Raw genomic sequence first — 16,678 nt, 5'->3', positions numbered from 1 at the left:
ACGCCAGAGGTTACTTTAACGTCTGTAGACGTCACTCCATTGAGAACAACATGCTGTGTTCTGTTTGCGAAAAACTCTTCAATCCAGCCACACAGCTGGTCTGATACTCCGTAGGCTCTTACTTTGTTTATCAGGCGACAGTGCAAAACTGTATCGGACGCCTTCCGGAAGTCAAGAAAAATAGCATCTACCTGGGAGCCTGTATCTAATATTTTCTGGGTCTCATGAACAAATAAAGCGAGTTGGGTCTCACACGATTGCTGTTTCCGGAATCCATGTTGATTCCTACATAGTAGATTCTGGGTTTCCAGAAACGACATGATACTCGAGCAAAAAACATGTTCTAAAATTCTACAACAGATTGATGTCAGAGATATAGGTCTATAGTTTTGCGCATCTGCTCGACGACCCTTCTTGAAGACTGGGACTACCTGTGCTCTTTTCCAATCATTTGGAACCCTCCGTTCCTCTAGAGACTTGCGGTACACAGCTGTTAGAAGGGGGGCAAGTTCTTTCGCGTACTCTGTGTAGAATCGAATTGGTATCCCGTCAGGTCCAGTGGACTTTCCTCTGTTGAGTGATTCCAGTTGCTTTTCTATTCCTTGGACACTTATTTCGATGTCAGCCATTTTTTCGTTTGTGCGAGGATTTAGAGAAGGAACTGCAGTGCGGTCTTCCTCTGTGAAAGAGCTTTGGAAAAAGGTGTTTAATATTTCAGCTTTACGCGTGTCATCCTCTGTTTCATGCCATCATCATCCTGGAGTGTCTGGATATGCTGTTTCGAGCCACTTACTGATTTAACGTAAGACCAGAACTTCCTAGGATTTTCTGTCAATTCGGTACATAGAATTTTACTTTCGAATTCACTGAACACTTCACGCATAGCCCTCCTTACGCTAATTTTGACATCGTTTAGCTGCTGTTTGTCTGAGAGGTTTTGGCTGCGTTTAAACTTGGAGTGAAGCTCTCTTTGCTTTCGCAGTAGTTTCCTAACTTTGTTGTTGTACCACGGTGGGTTTTTCCCGTCCCTCACAGTTTTACTCGGCACGTACCTGTCTAAAACGCATTTTACGATTGCCTTGAACTTTTTTCATAAACACTCAACATTGTCAGTGTCGGAACAGAAATTTTCGTTTTGATCTGTTAGGTAGTCTGAAATCTGCCTTCTATTACTCTTGCTAAACAGATAAACCTTCCTCCCTTTTTTTATATTCCTATTAACTTCCATATTCAGGGATGCTGCAATGGCCTTGTGATCACTGATTCCCTGTTCTGCACATACAGAGTCGAAAAGTTCGGGTCTGTTTGTTATCAGTAGGTCCAAGATGTTATCTCCACGAGTTGGTTCTCTGTTTAATTGCTCGAGGTAATTTTCGGATAGTGCACTCAGTATAATGTCACTCGATGCTCTGTCCCTACCACCCGTCCTAAACATCTGAGTGTCCCAGTCTATATCTGGTAAATTGAAATCTCCACCTAAGACTATAACATGCTGAGAAAATTTATGTGGAATGTATTCCAAATTTTCTCTCAGTTGTTCTGCCACTAATGCTGCTGAGTCAGGAGGTCGGTAAAAGGAGCCAATTATTAACCTAGCTCGGTTGTTGAGTGTAACCTCCACCCATAATAATTCACAGGAACTATCCACTTCTACTTCACTACAGGATAAACTACTACTAACAGCGACGAACACTCCACCACCGGTTGCATGCAGTCTATCCTTTCTAAACACCGTCTGTACCTTTGTAAAAATTTCGGCAGAATTTATCTCTGGCTTCAGCCAGCTTTCTGTACCTATAACGATTTCAGCTTCGGTGCTTTCTATCAGCGCTTGAAGTTCCGGTACTTTACCAACGCAGCTTCGACAGTTGACAATTACAATACCGATTGCTGCTTGGTCCCCGCATGTCCTGACTTTGGCCCGCACCCGTTGAGGCTGTTGCCCTTTCTGTACTTGCCCAAGGCCATCTAACCTAAAAAACCGCCCAGCCCACGCCACACAACCCCTGCTACCTGTGTAGCCACTTGTTGCGTGTAGTGGACTCCTGACCTATGCAGCGGAACCCGAAACCCCACCACCCTATGGCGCAAGTGGAGGAATCTGCAGCCCACATGGTCGCAGAACCGTCTCAGCCTCTGATTCAGACCCTCCACGCGGCTCTGTACCAAAGGTCCGCAGTCAGTCCTGTCGATGATGCTGCAGATGGTGAGCTCTGCTTTCATCCTGCTAGCAAGACTGGCGGTCTTCACCAAATCACTAACTAATGATTGTTTTTGTTTTGTTTTTTCAAATGTATGTTAGACAGAAAATGAAACATTTCCTTTAATTGTTTAGTTTCATTATTTTAAACAACTTCATTAGTATTTTCCACTTTAGAATAGATTAACTGCTTCCAATATGATCTTTTGATTCTTCTAAGATTGGTCATGACTGATGTTATTGTAAAAATAATTCATTCATCTTTTTATCTATAATTGCTTTACATTATTTCTTTTACAACAGTCAATATGGTGAGTTACAGTGAAGCTTTTTAATTCTTCTCTCGTTTTTAAGGAAAAAAAGTAATAGAATTTCAGAAAAATTAAAAATAAATATTGAATAACTTAAAAGACAAATGAAAATAAACAATTAATAGTTTAAAATAAAATAGAAAAATAATACATTAAAATGTAAATTGCAAAACAAGAAATCCAATAGATTACAAAAAATTAAAAATATACAATTAAATAGGTTGAAATAAAAATAAATATTTCAATAGATTACAATAAAAATGGAAGAAACCGATTTTAAATATTTTGTATAGGTTCCCAATATTTTAATAAAAGACTTCAGGATGTAATGTACAACAAAAAATGTTTTACATCAGTGTAAAACTGAAAAAAATCAGTTTTTAAAAAAGTAAAAAGAGTTTATATTTTTTACATAAGTTGTGAATATTTCAACAGTAGATTTAGGGAGCTAATTTATACAATAAAAAAATTCATTGTGTTTTTAAAAATGAAGAACAAACAAGTTAATTTTGTTTAAGTTTACGTATTTAGAAAAACTTTTTATTAGGTATTTAGTTTTAGAATTCATATTTTTCGTGTTTATATTTAACACATATCATTAGATTTATATTTTTTTTGATTGTGTCTCCTGTACGAGATTATTTATTGAGTTAAAAATTATGGCTACCTGTATTTGAAACATTTTCTTATTTAGCGAAAGATTTATAATTTTTTGTATTTTCAGCCATTGTCATTTTTATTTAAATTTATTTTTTAAATGATTTTTCAATCGATTTGGTTCATGGGACTTAGTTGTAGGTGTTAATTGCGACCACCCCATCATATATTTTAACTGATTATGATGAAATGTGGGGCTGGGCTGGGAAATATCACTTACTAATGTATTTCTGAACTACATGTGATAAGTAGTTTCTGATAACCGTAATTATAAGCAAACTAAGCATTATGTAAATGAAGTCTCTTTGTGTATTAACTATACGCAAATTGTATTAAATGGTAGGTTATTTACTTGGTTGGGTGTATAAAGTTTAAGGATAACCTTTACGACTTTAAGCACATATGGTCCTCATGCAATGTATCCCCACCGAACATGCCTAAGAGCGAGCAACTTACTTGTCTCACTTATTTGAAACCTTAATCATTATCAATAATATAGTTATGGTATAACTGGGTGTACAACGCCCCTATCATCACACTTGACTAGTATTGACTGCTATAGGTCAAGCGTATTAATTAAAGTGTGGCAGAGGGTACAACGTCTCCGTCATCATGTTTATGTGCTATTGACCGACATAGGTCAAGTGTACTAACCTATAATCTACAATGTTACGTTCATCTATGCTATTGACTGACATAGGTCATACATATTAATTAAAGTGTGGCAGAGGGTACAACATCTCTGTCATCAGAGTTATGTGCTAATGACCAACATAGGTCATGCATATTAATTAGTGTGTGGCGCAGGGTACAACATCTCTGTCATCGCGCTTATGTGCTATTAACCGACATAGGTCAAGTGTAATAACCTATATTCTACAATGTTAAGTTCATCTATGCTATTGACCGACATAGGTCATGCATATTAATTAAAGTGTGGCAGAGGGTACAACATCTCTGTCATTACACTTATGTGCTATAAACCAATGTAGGTGAAGTGTACTAACATATAATCTACAATATACCTTTGATGGGAATATTCTTCCACGGGTAACATTGTAAGTAACACGATAGGTGTGTAACATCATCGTGTCATAAAAGGGGAAGTATTTAAAGCAGCTAAGTCTTACTTACTGTGTTGCATAATTGTTAAATTCAACTATAATGGCGTCCAAACTGTCGTGAAAGGGTAGTGGGCCAAACTTAAGTTTAAAGGGAAAGGCGAGGCTTGATTTCTGAACATGGTATGTGGCAACCAGGAGAGAAGTATAGTGGTTGATGTAACAGGGATAAATTAAACCAAACGTAACAAAGATTGGAAACCTTCGAAAAACATTTTATTTATCAGCAGCAGCTGATCGTTCAGAAGGTTTTCTTCATCAGATAGCAAGTGTTTAAAACACTACATCTCCTCTAGAATATCTAGCCTTGTTTTTTACCTCACAGTGCAACAGCTCAGTATTGGTTGGAGGATTGGGTGCATGGGCCACTTGGACCAGGTGCTTGGCGAAAGTCGAACCCCATCTGCTATCACCACTTCTCGTTGGCATATGCTCTTTATATCTTGCTGCCAACGCCCTCCCCGTTTGGCTGATGTAAAAGCTAGGGCACTCACCGCATGTGATTTTATATACCCCAGAGAGAATCAGTTTGTCCTTAGCTATTTTTAAAGAATAAATTAAATATTTCTTAAGGCTGTTATTGGTAGAATATGTTGCCTTATAACCATGGTTCTTTAGAATTCGCCCTATGCTCTATGAAGCTTTACCTGTAAAACGAATGGAGATTACGTTCACATGGTTATCATCTGCTGTGGCACCTTGTGTAGATGAAGTCATGCTTCTCTTGTTATTTACTCTCTTGTTACAGAGTTATTTTACAAAGTCTGGTTTATGCCCATTATTTTCGGCAATCACTTCAAGTGTTAATAATTCGTTCTCCAATGCCTTATCAGAAAGGGGAATAGCGAGCGCTCTATGTGAACTGGAATGAAATAACACCATTTTATGAGATTACTAAAAATTCTTACATCTTGCCACGCCTGTCATTATAGATTATCAAAGTCTCCTATATTGATAACATTATGAATGGGGTAGCGAGTCAGCGGCTACTCTAAATTTTTCAGTTACATACTGCCGTGATTCTTCAAAGTGATAGAGAGACCGTCCTGTAGCTTTATATCCACTTTCGATACTGAATCTTACCCACACTATCTCAGTTACACTTTCCAGTGCTAACTGGTGGATTTCAGTTTCTTTTCTACTGAAACAAATACAGTAACACCAATTCTCTCTAGCCTGTCTTCAGATACACACAGATTTTTCCCTGCTGTCAGTTTTGGGTTAATGATATTCAGGATTTCTTCGTATGCTTAGGCAATTGATCACTAGCATTTAAACAGTTTCATTTTTTTCAGTAGTATTCTACATGAATGCTTCTGGGCCTAAAGCTATCATTATCTGGATTGGATAGAGAGTCTCCTAATCTAAAATGAAACGTTGTGTGGACTGCGCACATCTGGGTAGTGATTCCATGAGACAGTTAGGAGTACCTCACAATTCCGAATTTTATGGCGAAAGTCGAGAAAGTTACAGCCTAGCTTGTCACACAACCTACAAAGTCACTGTTTCAGGCCTTCCATTCCACTCAGAATCACAGGTGACGATCAGTTCTGGGTATAATGCTGGAGAGTGTGTGCTTTTATTTAGTTCTGTGTGCAAGGCTAGTCTCCTCAACCTTGCCTTTAAGTCACTGGAGTGGTTGAAGTACGATTTTGGATGACATAGCGTAACATTTCTGCCTGCAATGCCAACTGGACCATTACTTCAGGGACCCACATAAAAGGAAATAACTATTTTCTAGTATTATTAATGTTCAGAATGAAAACATAAAGTCAAATGTATACAAATACAAATGTAGAAATATGTATAAAATAAGTAGCCAAATCAAATAATGGTTCAAATGGCTCTGAGCACTATGGGACTCAACATCTGTGGTCATAAGTCCCCTAGAACTTAGAACTACTTAAACCTAACTAACCTAAGGACATCACACACATCCATGCCCGAGGCAGGATTCGAACCTGCGACCGTAGCAGTCGCGCGGTTCCTGACTGAGCGCCTAGAACCGCTAGACCACCACGGCCGGAATCAAATAATGGTCTCCAGCGAAACTGTTTAATGGAATTGGTCAATGCTGAGTTGAATATAGTGCAGCTCTTGTAAAACTCAGTTCACGGCATGTTGCTCGATCATCACAAAAGAGCAGCACATATTAGCTACTGCAAAACAATGATATCAATGAAAATGTGTACCAGAGTATCACATTTAGGCATAAAACTATTCTTTCTTAATGTGTAGGGTACCTTAAGTTCTATTATGCACTTTCTTCTAAAAAAATAACTTATGACACACCTTTATTCGACAACAATGTCAATTATCCAACAGAGGTTGTGGAGTAGTAACAAACAATCAACAGCCAACTCAGTGTCAGGTGAGCTGTCTCCACAGGAGGTTCACAGATGTTGTAACCTGAAACTTTTCGTACTTTATTTGAACAGAATGGAATTTCCACTCTGCAGTGGAGTGCACATTGATATGAAACTTCCTGATGTGTGCTGGGCACTGATTCGAACTCAGGATCTTTGCACTTTACAGCCAAGAGCACCTGCCCACAAAAGGTGTAAGTCCTGAGTCGAAAATTTTTCTGCCATACAGTCTTAATCTGCCATGAACTTTAACATTTTTTCGTTTTTATGAAACTATTTGTACTGAAGTACAAACATCTAAGTGGTGCACAAAAAAATAAGAAGTGAGGACTGTTTCGAAAAACAAATTAGAGAAACTTGAATTCATTCGTTAGATAGTCCTGCTATCAAAGATTCTAGAATGTACTAATTTAGAAAACCAAATTATGCACTCAGAAAATGTAGAGATTGAAACAGAGTATTCTTTTGTTCAGAATGCAGCTGATAATTTATCTTGCTACCAAAGAGAGTTCGAAGAAGCAATGTCATCAGCTACATCTTTGGCAAAGAAATGGAGCATTTCACGGTACCTCAAAAAGATAAAAAACATTCTGTTTAATTGTGTCAGGACAAGTAGGTAGTGGATCGAAATATGCGTTTCATAACCATTGGTTTTAGAAGGCAGTCTGGACGTTACTTTAGCCCAGTTAAAACCTGATTTGAGGGTATGTACAATATTGACAATTTCTTCGAAATTATTTTCCAATATTTGTAAATTCTGCAACCGACGAAGAGATTCACGTTTCATCAATAATTCTTCTAAACGAGTATGAGACCAATTTATCCAGAATGTTTCCAGACCACGTGCTAGGTTTAAAAAACGCCCTGAAGAAAGAAATAGCCTCATTAAGCCCTGTGGTTGACTTCACACAAGTATTACTAAAATTGAATTCAGTTGTAGCTGCTAACTTTGCAAATTTATGCACAGCTTTGGTACCTGTAACTATTGCTATCACTGTTTTTATGACTGAATGATCAAACATATAATGAATATATTATGCAAATTGAAGGTGGAGGAGGGTAAAAGAATGTAAAGGGAATGAACTATTTTTGTCATCTGTACCAGTACTTTATGTGGAATCAGTGGCGGCAGTGAAAATGTGTGCCAGACTGGGATTTGAACCCAGGGTCTCCTGCTTACTAGCCAGTTGCGTTAACCACTGCACCATCTGGACACAGCGCCACTTATCCACACTCCCTGTCCATGTCCCCCATGCTTGCTACTTTGAGATTCCCACAGGAAGTTGAACATAATTGTACAAGACAGACGTATTGAACTCTGTATCCTAAATACCGGAAGTGACCGAGCTGGTGCAATTGAAACCAGTGAAATCATCAGTACCTTAGCGTCACAGAAGCTACACTACATGGTTCAGTTTCACTATAGACCAAGGTGGGTGCAGTGAGGTTTTATAAGTACAAGTACATCAAACACCAGATGGAAGTGTATGTCTATGTTTACTCACATTGAATTGTCAATCACTATAATGTAAATTTCTACTTCTACCTGCTGTAACTAAATCACTGAGTTGGAAAGTGGGTCATGTACCTGAAAATAGATTTTTCATGAGACACACGTAACTGTTTTACTATAAACTGGGTTTAAACATTGTGTTGTCGAGTTGTCAAGTAACAATTGGCTCCAGGATGAAACAATTTACACTATTACAACGTATTTTAACCATAGACTGTGGTCAGTAATCGAATCTGAATGAACTGGAGATTACCCCTTTTTGAACCTCATGATGTGACTGAGGCGACTAGCGTTATGTTTGCAGATGAATGATTGTGTTATGCAAGTTTATATTATTCATATCATTACAGTGCACATATTTATTCATAATGTATCCAAAATACAACCACAAACAAGATATAGCAAAGCACACAATAGTGGCTATGTTTCATCTTTATCTTGTCCATCCTTTGATGACTGCTGGCAGATATGTTATAAAATGGTTTCTGTTCATCAAGTATGTATTGCAGAATTTTCTTCACACTGTCTAGTTTCTTCTTTATTATTGGAACATATCCACACTATACACTTGTTTATGGGAACATGGTTCGTTCTCTAACTCAATGCCCTTCTGAGTAGCAAATCTGTTGATGGGACATGATCCCCTGTCATATCAAATGATGCATATAAATATAAAGATCATTTACCTTCTGTGAACTTTATTTGAAAAATAAATTAACATTACCCCAACTCATCGATTCAATTAAACTTATATTGGTTACTGATAGCTTATACATTTTATTTTAGAGAGCCCAAATTTTAGTTTCCTCACGCCAGCCCATATCATGTATGTTACACCACATTAACTGTATGTGTTGATCCACCCTGTATCTTGCTCCCAATGCCATTACAAACTGCTTGTTCGATTTGCCAACGATTAACAGACACCTAACATTTTGTTCCTATGTCGCCCTGGAGTGGAAGCCCAAGAGGAGGAATGTGGCATATGGGATTAGTTTCAGTTTCAGTGGGAGACAGCACTTCAAACACATTAGTAAGGGGACTGGATACAGAGAAAACAGATTCCAAGTGAACGGACTTTACTAACAGACCTTCGATACCACACTAGTTCAGCCCACAAACCCAGTTGCAGTACATTCCAGTAGTTTGACAGAAATCAGATAGATTTCCATATTCTTAAAAACAGCAACTAATCTGCAATGTCTTTTTTTTTTTTTTTTTGAGGACCTAACTTTAAATTAACCTCACTGATTACATCTACAGTTTCTATTACGCTATTAAAGCTACAGCACTCAAAAGGTTGTTTATGGTATAACGTCGCATGAAATTTCATGAAAATACTCAGTACCCTGGGTGTTGAACCCTTCACTTTTGGGGTCATGTGCACAGTCTGATTTCAGCCATCTTCTTTGACCCACATCAGCTGTGTGACATCATGAGTTCATAGTGGAAAGTATGTACTTATGTGTCAAAACTAAGTTGACACTCTACACAGTAGCTGTTGGGAGCGACCGTAAAAGAGAAGGTCTTAACATTTGCTATGTCATCCCCCTTGTCAACCTCTCGAGAATTGAGTGTTAGATATACATTACTTGTAGTGAGGCCACAATGTGTACCGTTTCATAAAAAATTTCATGATTCGAGATGTTCATTGTTGTGCAATAAGTACTAACACTGTTACACATCTAGAAATTCGACAAAACAAAATTAATAGGTAACTAATTTACAAACAAAGCAGTCCATAGTACTGAGAAAAACTATCTATCTGTTCTTCTGGGAGTATCAAATCTCTGAGTTAACACTGAAGCTGTTTATTGTAGATCCTATGTCCTTGGTACTGATCACGCAGTTTCACTTGGCCCCTTTGCCATCAATGGAATTCAGTTGACTTCATACTGCTCAAGAATGTTTACAATCACTACCAATATTAGTTACATAACAGCATCATGTGCCATAACAAAAGTCACTTTTGTGAATATAATGGTGAACCATGTGCAGTGTGACTGTTGATATTATTTGCAGATGCGAGTGACGATGCAGTATCTTGTCCTGGTAGCAAACAGCCATCAACTTTCGTGTTACTTCTACGAAGCAAGAACCTATAACACGCTCATTCCTTTCATAAGTTGCAAGCTGGCTGCTTTGGAGGAAGGAGGTGTGGCTTGACTCACCAGCCAATCTGCTACAAGTGGATTACAAGCTTCCACTCCCATCATCCTGTGCTCAGGCAATCTGCACCATCACATTGTTTACATTTCGTTAGTTCCTTTATCAAAGAAGATGCTTCAATAATTAATAACTGATTTTGAAATTATATCACAATGGCCGCAAAATTTTGCCTCTAATGATGAATTAATCGTAGAATTCTATTGGTAGGCGGATATAATTTATTATGAGCAACTACATATTAATTTATTTAAAATATGTTTATCTCCCTAGCAGCTTTATCTTACAAAAAGAATTTAATAGCTATATTTGCTGAAGTATATGGACATAAATATAATGAATTGAAGTATGTGGACATAAATACAAGTGTAATTATACACTTTCAGAATGAATTAATAAGTATTAAAAGAATGCTAAGAGGAGGTTTGAAGCAGGATGAAGACTATGCTTCAGGCACTGATCACATTTTAGTCTAACACAGATCTTAATTTACAATTCCCTGCAAGTTTTACTTTTGAGATTATAGGTACACATATGTCCTAAAGTTTACAAAGCATTTCACAATTTTTTTTGTGAAGTTGAATTATTCATACTCATCTAGCAGACCTAAACTTTATAGCAGATTCAACTATAGAATAGAGAAATGAAATTCTGAAATAGGAAAAATGTTCTAAAAATTAAAATATAAGATACCATAACTTGTATTCTAGTAAATATACTTAATATGTAGAATTAATGAGGTCTAATATGTCAGCCATATGACATGCATATGTGGTAAAAATCTGGTCTTTGTCAAATGACCAGTACTGAATTAAACAGTATTGAATCTGAAGAAGCATTTCAGATAATCAGTACTTAATTGTTGTTATTGTATAAGCATTAGTGGATCCAAAAACTGTTCAAATACTTGAAAATTATTTTGAAAGTAATCTGCACTAACTGTGATAAAGAACAAAATTGTAAAATACATACAGGACGAACAGTTGGTGAAAGACATTCTGATTTTCACAAAATATAGAGTTGAAAAAGTACCCCGAGTCCTTCACCTCTACAGGTAACCGCATTTTTCGATTCCACTTAAGTGTTTTATGTCCATTTTTAGTTTAGTTTATTCCATACGAATTCATGTGCGTGATTTTCCAATTTGTTTGATTGCTTTGAATGATCTTATCTTTATTACCTTATTTTAGTTTGTACTCACCAAAAACGCACTAATTCCCAACGTTGTCCCGTTAACTTAATTTCATTAGCTGACTGAAATATTTTGCATGTTTTTTTACGTTTCTTTTCGACCATAATGGTCCATCTTGTGGTCGCCATCTTGAAGTATGTAACCGGCCTGTTATTAAATATTGTCCATGTTTGTCTCATTAACTCAGGTAAACTATGCTCTTTACGCAAATTATGATACCATGGGTCAAAGCAGATGGGTGAAATCGGACGTTGCTCTATTCCCGACTTTGGCTAATGATGTAACAAGTACATAAATTTTACACAAACGTGTTTTAAAACGGCGACCATTGACGTTACCCATTCCCATGGCACCGAAATATAAACTTCAAACAGCTGCAGACTGTTAATAATAAATATTGAAGCTCATTGGACAAACACAGGAAATCGGGGATCTGGCCATGAGCAAACTATAACAGGAACTGGAGAATCACAACTACAAAATATACGAAAAGAAACAAGTAAGGATGTGTGACGCAATGTTTGGTTTCAAAGACGGTTAAAAGACAAAATTAACAGGTATCGAAAAAAACTGATACTAATACAAAGAGCCACAATGCAGGAGCAGAATGAAGAGACACAAAAGTTACCAATTAGATATCCAAAGTCAGTGCCACTAAAGAAATATTTGATGTAGAAATTATGATTTGATCTATACAGTTCAGCAATGGAGAAGCTAAAAACGCAAATCAGTACAGAAAGTCAAAGGGCGATAGAAATACCGAAAAATAGCGATAAATAATGATATGCGGTATCAAAAACATCGATTGAGCTGCGTAGCCCTAGTTAGAACGCCGATACTTCTACAATATGCTAAAAACGGAGAGCTAAACATAACACAACAGGCGATACTAAAACACAAAAATTACGAAAAACCAATACAAAGTCAAAAATCGATAGCAGTACAAGAAGTCAAAAAGTGATATTAGCACAATGACTAAAAGTAGCGAAATTCAACGAAACATGGCATGGAAATAAAACAAGTGATTGGTATGTTAACATAATTATTACACGCAAACTGTGCCTCAATCATTCAAGGCAAGTAGCATGTCAGGCAAAAATTGTATATTTGGAAAGAATATGTATCTTAAATATTTCCTAGTTTATGTAAATTGTAATAACTACTCAGGCTCACTGCTACGACAAGCAGAGATACTGCATTATCTCTGACTGACGAATGACATCAGTCACCACTACGTCACGGTTCAAAGCATACGGGCAGTATCAAAGGCTCAAGTTCACCTACCTCGCTTATTGGCAAAAAAAAACTGAATATCTGACTAGATTATCAATAAATGTGCGAAGTACACGGATTTTGCACTTGACTAAGTTGCACCGTCTGCATAAGCATGCCAAACATAGGTTCTGAGGCGCCACATCAGCCTCCTCAAAGCAGCGAAACTCATGGATCACTATCACAGGAAGTCTTTCACTTGAGATGATTAACAACTCAGTTATCACTTTAGCATTGGTTTATTAATTGTTATTTTCTCCTTATGGCGACAAACGAAAGCTTGTGAGGTGAATAGTCGCTAAGCTTTTTACATATTAATGTTATTCCTTTTCTCGCTTGCTCAATATCTGACAGAAATTTTGATTGGCATTTCTGTTTTCGATCTCTGATTCTGTTCCTAAATGCGCAGTTTCATTTGTAGGCCATGTCTTTAGGTCATTTGTTTAGGTTACATGTTGAAAAAATATAACGACCCATGCAGAATCTTATAGAAGGTGCGAGTGGAGTGGTAATGTTAAAGTAATTTCTTTAATATTTTAGAACCCCTGTTTATCGCTTTATGTGTGCAATAAAAGTCTTACAACTATCACACAAGAAAAGAAACTTTATTAAGTTTTTCACCCTCAGACATGAAACAGTGAAAGTATTTGTACATTTTCTTTTATAGCCTGGTCATTCAACATTGACTTTACAGTAACAATGAGTAATATTAAAGAGAAATTGGCATTATCATTAACAATGCACAATGTTTACCAGTGGGCAATGTGCCGATGGACAAATGATGTATGATTTCATTGGTAAATTTGACAAACATAAACTCTTTGTCAAGAATTTTGAGAATTTCCAACTCTTCTTAGTGTCAAATACATGTGAAGTGCAATATAACAGAGTAATGAGTTGGATGCCAAGAAATAAAAGCTGAACAAACCTTTCTGATATATGATAAAGTACACTTGCAAAGACTTTTCATGTTCACCTCATTTATGATCTAAGCGGAGAAAAAGGCAGATTTCTACAAAATTACAGCGCTCCTCGTTCTGCGAAACAAAAAAGACGATTTAAAAGTAATTTACACTGATAATAATATACCACAACCAACACCCACTGCTGGGACTTCTTGATAGAAAAGATGGCTAAATTAAATTGAATTCAATGTGTGATTACAAGCAACCTTCTAACTCCAATCGTCACTGAAGGATTTCTTCTGTGTTTTCTGTCTTCACTTCAGGATTGCACTATGCTATTTTACAGGATGTGTAGCCTAACTGCTAATTCACTGATATATGATACAAGTGTACAGCATACCAGGTTTGTGCAGTTTTTTAACTTGTGTTGTTAACCTTCAAGAATTTCCATTTCCTTTATATGTACTTATACCAAATAAATGTTTATATGAAACAGAGAATGAGGAAGAAAGGAAAGAGATGGATGGAACTTCGTGACCTCCAACCACACAGGTCATTATGGTAACGTGATGGCGGACATTGAAAAATTCTGGTGGGCCAGGGTTCAAACCCAGATTTACCACTTCTCACAAACAGCTGCCCAGCCACTAAAATATGTAAATACATATCTGGTATATAATTATTGTTTGCCACTGAGACAATCTCTTTTAACATTGAGTACTCAAGTAGTATGGGAGAGCATTGTAACTTCAAGAAAAGAACACATGATATTTCGTGTCCTGTGATTCACTCTAATGACAACTTTTAGATTCACATGAATTAAGGCACGCTATTGATTGCCAGTAAAATAAATAAAAAGAAAGGAATGTTTGATAGCAAAACCTTGTAAAGGACGTATCAGAATCGGGAAAAATATTTCATTTGAAATATTTGGTATCAGTTACACAAAATAATTCACATTTTGTTGGAAGTTTTACCTGGACATAACGACACCTCTGTCTTTGTGAAGAACAACGAAAAGACTGTTGATACGATTTGGCTACGAATGTGATTGAAGCTCTCCATAAATAGTTTTTTCGGCGATGGAAAACATTTTTTAGGAAACTGTTGGGCAATTTAATATACGATAGCTGTTTGTCATTTCAGATTTATCTCCGGAACGGTATTCTTAAACTTTAGTCATTTGTGCGTTAGCATTTTCTGGCATCATGTTTTACGAATTTGATAAACTACGCCTGAACAATGGCATCCACCCTCAACCTGTCTAAAATAACTGGTCATTACTGTGAAATACGTGAAAGCATTAATTTTTTTAGAATCAGTTGTGCCTGGTATTAGGAAAAATTAACAGACAATTCGAATTTTTTGAATTAACAAGTTGTTGGTAAAATACCCATAATTCAAAAATTATAAGAACTATGCTACAGGAATTGTTGTAAAATGGTGTATGTGTAAAAAATATTTAATTGTCATACATTAAAGTCTCGATTGCTAGAATTAATTTAAAATGGCCTTAATTTTTGTCCTCTGCTAGTCACCTTTGTAACCATTATACCTGAAACTTTTTAGCTGTCAATGTGACCTGCAAATTATTTAGAACAGTTAGAGAAGATTTGGACAAACAACTGAGAAGAAGTCCCTAAGGTTAAGGTCTAGGAGATAAAAGTAGATTTACGTTTTGTGTTTGTTGGGTATAAGTATAGCATAATGTATAGCATAGGCGAGATGAACTGTCGTGGGGCAGCACGGCACTTTAAAGGAAAGAAAGGGGTAATGGGTATCCCTGTCTTGAGGTTAGGTATGTCAGGAGGCAAGATAGTACACACGATAGCCATGCTCCTAATTGTCACCACAGAAGAAGCAAGGATCGATGGAGAAAAGGTCTACATTTCAGTTTCCTTTTCAGTAGCAGGGAAACAGTGATGGATCCAATGCTACATAGTCCACATACATCTTGCTAAGCGACAGTACTGAAGAAGTATTTCGGTGTAAAAGTGCAGCACTCTTTGTCAACTGCAGAGGACAAAAGGAGGCACGTGGATAGGAAGATGTGGCATTGCAGAAGTGCTACAGAGGCGAGGTCACAGTCTGTCTTAACGGGGTAGTGGGGGAAGGTAACATCTCATGTGCAGTGAAGTTACTGCAGGGTCAGAAAACAGAAAAATATTGCACAAAAGAAGTGGTTATGCCTGAATTACAGTTTCAGCAGGCAGCACATTGGTTGAAGCCTACCTTCTATAAAGTACTTGTAGCAGTCAGTTGTTTCTAACAGGGGAAGCACATGGCAGCAAAAAGGTTTTAGCTACACAGGAGTGGATTATTAATAAATGGGACATTGTGTGACACAGTGGAGTCACCTTTCCGTCTACCTGCCACAGTTTCAGGAATAACCCTGCTGAGTATTTCACAGCCTCAATTGTATCTATGGAGGGATAACAGACATCAACTGGACTATGTTGTACCACATTTAGTACCCAAGTAACCTCAGTCGTTAGACAGGCTCATTAAAGGACAGGAGGGCGAGTCTCTGTGGAGGCGCTGATGCAGCATGTTGACCAGGCCAAGGAGAACTAGTACCAAAGAGGAAGAAATTATACCATGTATAACACCAATACTTACTCGACTCAACTTAGCCCTTGTTTATATACATCACTCTAGTTTTTCATAAGGATAATCTAGGCTAAGGCGACCCAAGGGACCAGATCTTGTTAAAGAGGAGGGCAACTTAGCCCACTGGCCATACTTGGTACGAAACACATTCTAATGGAAGTAGACCGCAGCTGCGCCAGCTGCAGGCAAGCACCAGAGACACTGTGGAAGTGTTAAGTATATATGTTACAAGGCAGAGCAAAATCCAAGCAAGCTCAGCCCGAAAGCATATAAATACCTAGTTATGTTGTACTACAGTGACATGTGTTAGTATCACAGCTCTGGAAGCACAGAGCTGTGACGCATGGGCACTGTCCAGAATGCTA

At 37.3% G+C, this 16,678-nt stretch overlaps 1 non-coding gene across 1 annotated transcript; it reads right to left on the bottom strand.

Moving 5' to 3' along the window:
• Positions 1 to 7,795: 7,795 nt before the first annotated feature.
• Positions 7,796 to 7,869, bottom strand: Trnat-agu (transfer RNA threonine (anticodon AGU)). The gene has a single exon. It is a non-coding gene; the product is annotated as a tRNA-Thr (tRNA).
• Positions 7,870 to 16,678: the final 8,809 nt, after the last annotated feature.

This window comes from Schistocerca nitens, chromosome 10 (genome assembly GCF_023898315.1).
Source record: "Schistocerca nitens isolate TAMUIC-IGC-003100 chromosome 10, iqSchNite1.1, whole genome shotgun sequence".
Lineage (NCBI taxonomy): Eukaryota > Metazoa > Arthropoda > Insecta > Orthoptera > Acrididae > Schistocerca > Schistocerca nitens.
Note: the sequence above shows the minus strand (reverse complement) of the source record. Positions and strands in the feature narration are given on the sequence as shown.